Genomic DNA, 9187 nt, shown 5'->3' with positions numbered 1-9187 from the left:
TTGCTGATCCGGATGTCCTTGAGACGAACTCTGAAAAACAACAGCTTTTACTGCAAGTAAAGTGGAGAGGTCAAAAGTCCCCTCCGGGGGCCACCCTACATTAAGAGTGGGCCACTCGGAGGTACAGAAAGTCTGCCATAGCCCCTTCTTAACTTCTACTGACAAATTGTGTGCCCTCGCTCTCACTTCGGTCCAATGATCTAACGTCAGACTGAGTGGAGTCGTTACCGTCTGTCCCATGGTCAGTATAACAATTATTAGACACGTACAGAACACAAAAAACAGAGACACACAGAGATTAGACACACAGCGGCCGCACTTAATTTTTCTTCAGATTTTCTGACCAAAAACCGAAAGGAATCAGTGGGCTGATACTCTTGGCGCCCGAATATCAACCTTATCTCATCAGATTCACTTTACCGGAAAAACAGATGAGAGGCCACCAGGCGTCCCTGGCCCTCCAATCTCCCTGAGGCGTCCCCCAGGGTTGCAGCCTGCGGTTCTCCAAGTACGTCTACCGACCACAGTCTCGATCCCTTTTCGGGATCGGGACGACTGCCAGACAAGGGTACCCCTTTTCAGAATTCTGACCGGTCTTACCAAGAAATAGAACACAGAACACAGACAACTCAAGGCGCCACTTAGTCTTACCTCTCCCTCCAAGGGCGACTTTCAGGAGTGAAACGGGGCGAGCGCACAATCCCGGACGAGCCCCCAAATGTTGGATTCTCCCAGAGGAGAGCGCCGCCCCAAATCACTCACAGAAGGCGTCTCTTGATGCAATAAGCAAGAGGAATTTATTCAGAGACCAGCTAGCTGGGGTCCAAGTGTCAGCCCGACGCAGCGGGTCTCAACAAGGACCCCGAGCACTTAGAGTCAGAGGTTTTTATAGCATTTTCAAAAAGGGCAGTATTTTTCCACAAACACATCACATTGTTTTTCCAAAAAACACATACATTTTGGCTGACGCCACATCCTGGGGGTCTAGTGAGATAAGATCACCCTCGGAATGTTAGGGTGGTTCTTAGTAAGGTAAGCTTGGTATGTATGATTAACTGATTGAGGTTGGCTAACTAAAGGTCACTGCAATCAACGCTGGCTGACTAACTTGTTTTTCAAGGTTCTAATATTTTCCTATTTTCTTCCTTCTAGGTTAGAAAATGGAGTCTAAGCTTTTAAGATGGCTATACTTATGCTAACTTTCTATCTTCAATAAGGTTGATTCTTAGTGGAGGATTCTACACATATATATAATGTTTTTTCTACAGACAAAGGTAAATGTCAGAGAGACAATTCCTTTTTCTTTTTAAGAATAGAAAATTAGTTTGCTAAAATATGCAAATTTACAAAATTTACCAAGCTTGGTTCAATTTATCAAATGTATTTTTATTGATGGATACCGTAAGAGTTCTCTCATGAGACTTTATGCAATTTGAGATTTATTATTGCACAGTAATGTGATTTTTAAAGATTTTGACTTATAGGTGTGAAGCCTCAGCTTACAAAAAATCTGGTGAGTTAAACAGCTGGTAAGTTAAATCCAGTTCATAATTGTACTAGTCATTTTCCTTAAAAAGAATGTTTAAATCATTCTAATTACAATAATTATCTAACCTCTCTAATAAAACTTTGAATGGAAAAAAATCCAGAATCTTTAAAAATGATATTTTTACTATTTCAGGAAAGCTTCTGTCTTGCCTTCCATCTATAATAAACCACTAGCAAGGATGGACTTTAGATTGTGCAACAGCTATTCGAGTTATCAGTGCCATATCTATCAAAATATTACTAGATTTACTTGTTTTACTTTATTTTTAAATTTCACAAATTTGATCATGTCATTAGCCTTTCATATTCTATTGAGACAGGGACCGTGGATGTAGTCAGAGTAGGATGAGGGCCTCCGGAGGGGGCAGGGCAGGATATTTGCAGTCAGAGCAATGTAACTACATGCAAGGAAACCCTCCTGCTAAAACTCTATGTTAAACATTGAGCTCAAGAATCATTCTTCAATAAAATCTGTTAATGTTCCCCAGATAAAGAAGAGTAGCACATGTTTTATTATGCTAACCATTTATAATCATGTGTAAGGTTCTCTTTATCATACTAAAAGGCCCAGGTCTATGTGCTGTCTTTCCTCCTTCAGATCTGATGAAGTGATTTTGCAAACTGGGCCACTAATTTAGCAAGTAAGCCCAGGCATAAACAACACAGTAAAAGGCAGGAAGGATTCCACCTTAAAGATAAGATTGTATTTTAATACCCAAGAAGTTAAGACGTTAGAAATTCTTAACTTAATCTTTAGCAAACAATACCTCAGCCCACCTTGGGGGGCTGAGCAGGTGACCTTGTTTCCTGTGCCCCCAGACCAAGATGCTGGTATCTCAGGGAGAAATCATCAGAGGAAGTTGCTTGTGTTAAGTTAATTCTAAATATTCAGAGACCACTTAACAAATCCACACCCCTAAGTTTTTTTCATGTTCTGGAAAAATCCTCAGCTGCCTGTAAAACCCCCTAGACAACGCACCGCTACGGACTCTCTTGTCCCCTCCTGGCGTGAGCCGGGAGCTGTGTCCTTTCACTGTATCTCTAAATAAAAGCCTGTACCTTGCTCTCCTACCTTGACTGTTTGTGAAGCTCATTCTTCGGCTCCGCAAACAAGAACCCCGACATCACTATGATGAAGAAAAGTTGAATAGGAAGAAGGATGTCCTAGGCTAGCAGGTCAAGGGACAGAATTTCAGTGAAGGAACTGGATATAAAAATGATTAAAAAACAAGAACCAGAACAATTTCAAAATGATGAGGAGGCAAACGTATAGCAAAATTTTTAATTGGCCTACTAGAGTATGTAATATCTATGGGGTATATTTCTTTTTTCTTAGTTTAATAAACAGTTTGTTTTTCTTAGATGAAAGGGGGATATGAACATCCGTCTAATTTAGGTAGGGTTCATCCAGAAAACAAAAGCATTAAATGACTGGAATGAGCAAGAAGTTTACCTGCAGGTTTGTGGGGAGAAAGGTCAGTTTAACCCTACCAAGGAGGGAAAGATTTTGTTTAATGAGAGAACATTTCCCGGATGCGAGAAACCCCAGTTTGTAAGTAAGATAGAATAGATTGTTCATGGCAGGGAAACTATGCTGTGTTTTATTTACCTGCCGTTATTTATCCATATTGAAATATTATGTATTTTTAATAAGCTCTTTAAAATTTATTGTAAGATAAATTCTAGCCAGAATAAGCAGGCAAAGAGAGGCAACAAAGGGCCAGGTAATTTATTTAAATACCCCCGGGTGATGTTCTCGCTGCCTGGGCACTACAAGCCAGAGGGAGAAGTCACGCCCGGTTAGGGAGGTGGGGTGCTTATAAGGGATTAGGAGGGGGAGGAGTGGGCAAACTATCTTAGGGGGGGTGTTGAGAGGTATGATTGGCTAAAGGTGACATAATAGTCAACTAGAAACTTTTTTCTTTCCAAGAGGGAGGAGGCTGACATCCGGGTCTTAGTTGGCACATCAAGATGGAATTCAGGGAGAGCTGTCCCCTTTCCATATACGGCACGGACTTTGGGGTCTGGTCTGTTCTCTCCCTGTGGCATCTCTCTGTTCTGTTTGCATGTCCTTGTTTTTCCTTTCTCCAGCCTAACATTTATAATAGGAATAATAAAATGACAAGCCATTTTTAATTTATATTTATGCCCACTGATAGGACATAAATATATAATATCAGTGATAAAATATATTTATTAAATGATTAATCTTAATATACCAGGTCTGTCTTGAACTTCTACATAAATGAACCATTAAATACTTACAACAGACCTCAGAGTTAATTATATTATTACTTATTTTATAAATGAAGAAACTGTGTACATATTTTGTCCTAGATTATGCCCTAGAGTTAATTTTGGAGCTGGATTCTATCTCATTTTGTGTAGCTCCAGAACTTGTCTTCTTAATTCCTAGGATCTACTACTACTTGAATATCTTTGGTACCTCCAAACTTTATAACACTAGGGGAATTCCAAAGATGCAGGGGAGCAAGTATATTTTTGAGCATTGAGTTTCATGTGTAAGTTTATTTGAATTTCACCATAATCCTTAGATTAGGCACCTCAGTGTTCATTTTATGTAAGTAGAGAAAAAATGTTCAAGGAGGGGAAGAATCTTGCATTTAAGTATCTATGTTTGAACCAGGGTCTATGTCCAAAGCTTCAGATATTTCCAACAGTGTGGAGAGATGGATAATACAAGATTTAGCTCCTAACCTGGTGTCTTTACATTTTCTCTAGACCGTTCATCTTTTAGTAATTGTAGAAGCTGGCCAACAATTACTGGATGTGTAATGCTTTCCAGGCGCTCTTCTAAGAAATTCATATTTATTAACTTTTTACTTTAAAATATCACCCTATTGGGAGGTATTGCCATTATCTCAGTTTTACAGAGAAGGAAACTGAGGCACAGAAATGCTAATGAAATTGCTGATACCATAGTGTCCATAGTCTCAGTGTATCCAGTGGAGCAAGGCAGGGTGCAGGCAGACTAGGGTTTTCTCCAAACTAATGGAGAATCAGGAGTCACACACTCTCAGAATCTGGAGACATCTTCAGAGATTATCTAATCCAACTCCTATACTGTATGGATGGGAGCCTGAAATCCTAAGGAATGAGCAACTGAACAACAGAATTGGAGAAAAAGCTAGTTCTTTTGTCAACTGACAGAGTGCATTTACCAGATGATTACCTAGAAGGCAAGTATAACTGTTTCTATTTAACACAATAGGAAGACAAATTCTTCTAAGGAATCATGCCAATTGTGTGGGCAGATTTCTAAGAAAGTAAGGGAGAAAATGATTGGTCAAAGTGGCAAAGCATCATTTTTACTGCCTTGTGTTTGTGGGAACTATTTTGAAATTGGGGAAGCCTATTTTCTGTGTATTTCCAACCTAGGCAAACACAATTGATTGCCTGCTGAAATGTAATTCAAATAACTTCTCTGATAATTTACCTATTTTGAAAAAGTAGATGAGCAGAAAAAAAATGGAGAAATTTTTTGTTGGTCTTCATATCGTTTCTTCTCTCCGGACCCAGAGTCACAGTCTTATGACAACAGTATTCAAAATTGTGTAATGTTTTGAAATTTTCTGTCTTTACTCATTCATCTGACATTGCAAGACCTTTGGCATTACTGACACCAATAATTGAAATATTCCTATTTACTTGGCAAATTTCAACAAAATTTGCAGGTCTGATCAATGATTCAAGATAAAGAAACCTGGTAAAGATCAGTGCACTTCTGTCTCTCAATAAATTTTCACTTAGGGGTGAATGATTATTAGTGTGAATTCCTGGTCTTAGTTTCCTATAAAAATGAGAGTAGGCTTCCAGATTGTAGTGGGTACAATTCTAATATATTTTAAACTACATTTAAAGGATAAGTGGGCAGTCATATTTATAAAGACATTTTCAAATAAATATAAATCATAATCATTAGTAATGTAAAAGATACTTTTATTTACAAAGTATTTCCTTTTATGAAAATAAATATGTGCATGGCAAGATTTTTAGAAAATGAAGAATATAAATTGGAAATTGAAAATCTCCATAGTCTATCCATCATGAAATAACCATTGTTAATTTACTTAAATGTTATGTTGCTTTAAGTATGTAACTTGGATGTAATATTTTTGAACTTCAGATATATATTTCTTATAAAGAAGCTACACCAACTCTTAAATAAATAATAATTCTAAATTAAAAAAAGAAAAAACATGCATATCTCTTAATTAGCATTAAGTTTAGTTTTGCTTATAGTCGAATACCTCCAATTTAACCTAAAAGCAGAAGACATCAATGATGTATAAACGTGACAATTTATTTAAAAAGTTCCTGAACCAATAATTAAGTTTTTAAACTAAGGTTGTTTTTACTATAATCCTGCAAGAAAAATAAGAAAAGCAGTGCTGGAGAAACATTACCCAATAGAACCTACAAATAACTTTTAAGAAATATAGAAGTTTCATGGAGTAAATTCTAGTTATTTCCTCTTATAAATCCAAAAAGATTACAAACCAATTCAGAAAAATATTTGTGCTTCAGTTCTATCATGCATTACCTAATGGCTGGTTGGTTATTTCTAATATTGTATTATTCCTTCAGGGTTATAGTACATTGTTTATTTCTCAGTTTTTTTCTTTACTGAATGTTTATTTAACATTGACTATATGCCAAACTCTGTATAAACCACGGTTTTTGTGATCTGATTGGAAACCATCCAGTCAGGTAAGTTCTGTGGTTAACTCCAGTTTACATCTTAAGGTGATGCATTATGTTTTGCCCTACTTAGCACTACTTGAATTTACACATTTATTTATTTGTTTATTATTTATTTTTGACAAGTATAATTTCCTGCTTCTTCCCAAAAGAATTTAAATTACACAAAAGCTGGGACTTCATCACTGTGTCCTCATTTCTTAGGAGAGTATTGCCACTGGGTACTCAAAGCATTTTGTGAAATGAATGAGTGACTTCAGTGGCTCTTAAAATGGCTAAGCCCTCAAAAATTGCATTTGTGCCATTTTAATTAGATATGAGATTCCTGTTTTCTCATCAATAATTTTTTATATTACTTTTGTCATTTCAGATAACTTTCTTCAGAATCAGACCAGAGCATGGAAAATAGGAATAATGTTACTGAATTTATTCTGTTGGGACTTTCTAAGAATAAGAAAGTTTGGATTTTCTGCTTTCTATTTTTCTTACTCTGTTACTTGGCTATTTGGTTAGGGAATTTGATTATCATGGTCTCTGTCATGCGCAGTCAGTTAATTAACCAGCCCATGTACTTCTTCCTTAATTACCTTGCCCTCTCAGTCCTCTTCTACACCTCCACTGTGACACCCAAACTAATGACCGACCTACTGACAGACAGGAAGGTCATTTCCTATAAAAACTGCATAATGCAACATTTTGCCACACACTTGTTTGGGGGATTGAGGTCTTCAGCCTCACAGGAATGGCCTATGACCACTATGTGGCCATCTGCAAGCCGCTCCACTATGCCATCATCATGAATAGGCAAAGGTGTAACTCGGTTCTAATGTCCTCATGTGCGAGGCGGTTTTCCGCATTCCCTTGGCCTGTTTCTTCTTACTATTTTTTTTACCTTTCTGTGGCCCCAATGAAATAGATCACTATTTCTGTGACGTATATCCTTTGTTGAAACTAGCTTGCACTGATACACACAAAATTGGTTTCTTAGTCATTGCCAATTCTGGCCTGATGAGACTGGTGATCCCCATGGTTTTGATGGCCTCCTACTTTGTGATATTATGTAACATGAGAGCATATTCTGTAGAAAGCTGCCACAAGGCTCTTTCCACTTGCAGTTCCCACATCACATTTGTAATCCTGTTTTTTGTACCTGTCATCTTTGTTTACATTGACCTGCCACAATTTTACCGGTAGACCAAGTGTTGACACTCTTCTACGCAGTTATTGTCCCCATGCTCAACCCTCTTATTTACAGATTAGAAACACGGAGATGAAACAGGCCATAAGGAGAACCCGGTGCAGTAAAAGCTTTTGGGAAAGGAAGCCAGTGACCGGAAGGCTGTTCATCTTGTGATGTGAATGGCTATCTTCTCATCACTCCTGCCCTCTTCCATTCCCTCCTAACAATGGGAAACCAGGCACAATGTGTAAAAGCCAAGCCTTCAACCCCTGCTCGTCCTCAGCGGTTTTCCTCTGTTCTGATGTGCTTCCCTTGTTTTCATTCTTCATTAAGTTTTACTCTATGAATGTTGGGGTCATGTCATACTTATTTCATTGTGAATTTCCTGCTGATAGACAAAGTATATAGCACATTATTAGGAGCTCAATAAATATTTATTGAATGAATATATGAATATTTTGTCACATAGCTCTGCTTCTCTTCCCTTAGAGTAATCACCTTCATGGTTGAATGAGCACTTGAACATTGAGCATCACCATTTGGCTGATATGTACTCTTCAATTATTTCTCTACTTCAATACATTTTAGCTTCATACAGCCATGACTATGGATGAGAAAGGGTTCCACCCTGGATCTAAGCAGCGAGACAAGACATCCAGGAATCAGGCAACATAGTACATAGTACTGGGTTAGTTCTCAGGTTTATGCATATATTCCTTTTCCAATTTCCAAACAGAGTTTGAATATGTAATATTTCTTATTCATAAAGTCAGTTTTACAAGAAAAAAAGTCAATTTATATAAAGATAGTCACTCACACACATACATACTCCAAATTAAGATGTCTGACTGAAATTCTTATTTCATTGTTTCTTTTGGTGGTACTGAAAAAGGCTGTGAAGTGGCAAAAGACACTGACAGTGTGTGGGCCTTTGTACTTTTAGATATTTGTTTGAAAACCTCCTATCTCAACCCACTTCATAATTTTTCCATAGCATAAACCTCTACATAAATTTAAATGAAACAAGTGTAGCTTAAACTATTGAATAGGTGATACTAGAAAGAAATCAAGTCAATTCTTCCAAGTTATGAGCCAGTGATTCTTTCTTTTAAGTCTCAGGATTTCTCTCTTGGGGTTTTGATTGGAGTTATAACTAATAAATTAATTTGGTGGGGAATAACATCTTTATAATATTCAGTTCTCCCCTCCAAGAGCACGCTAGAGTCTATTGAAGTCTTCTTCTTTAATAGCTTAGAGTAAAATCTTCTCATTTATTCAAATAAATGTGTCATATTTCTTATTTTTTTCCCTATGTATTTCATCTGCTGTTGCTAGAGGAATACAATATTTTTACTGCTTCCTCACTATTTGTGGTTAGTATATAGAAAGCCCAATGATTTTAAGATAATTATCTTTACATATGTGTACATATCTTTCATATATTAAGTCATTCTTGGCATTAATAAAAGATCTTAAAGTCACATCTTATATGCATTGGGTTCTTAAGTCAGTATGAGATGAGCATTGAGTGTGGTTAAAATTATCCAACATGACTCACCTAGCACATAGTAAAGATGGAATTCAATCATCCACCCCTGTAAGAGACGCACACTGTACGAGGAGTCTTAACAGCTGAAATCCACGAAGGTGGGGAGCAGAATGACGCCTCGTGTCTTAGGCACACTCCAGCGCTGGAGGAGATTCAGGGAAAGACAGTCCCGTGCTATGTAATTTGTT

The 9187-nt window shown here is 37.3% G+C and overlaps 1 pseudogene; it reads left to right on the top strand.

Annotated features, from left to right (window-relative positions):
* The first annotated feature begins 6668 nt into the window (after window positions 1-6668).
* Window positions 6669-7629, top strand: LOC130680765 (olfactory receptor 4P4-like; annotated as a pseudogene).
* The last annotated feature ends 1558 nt before the right edge of the window (window positions 7630-9187 follow it).

This window comes from Manis pentadactyla, chromosome 14 (assembly GCF_030020395.1).
Source record: "Manis pentadactyla isolate mManPen7 chromosome 14, mManPen7.hap1, whole genome shotgun sequence".
Lineage (NCBI taxonomy): Eukaryota > Metazoa > Chordata > Mammalia > Pholidota > Manidae > Manis > Manis pentadactyla.
This window is presented reverse-complemented; position numbering and strand designations above follow the sequence as displayed.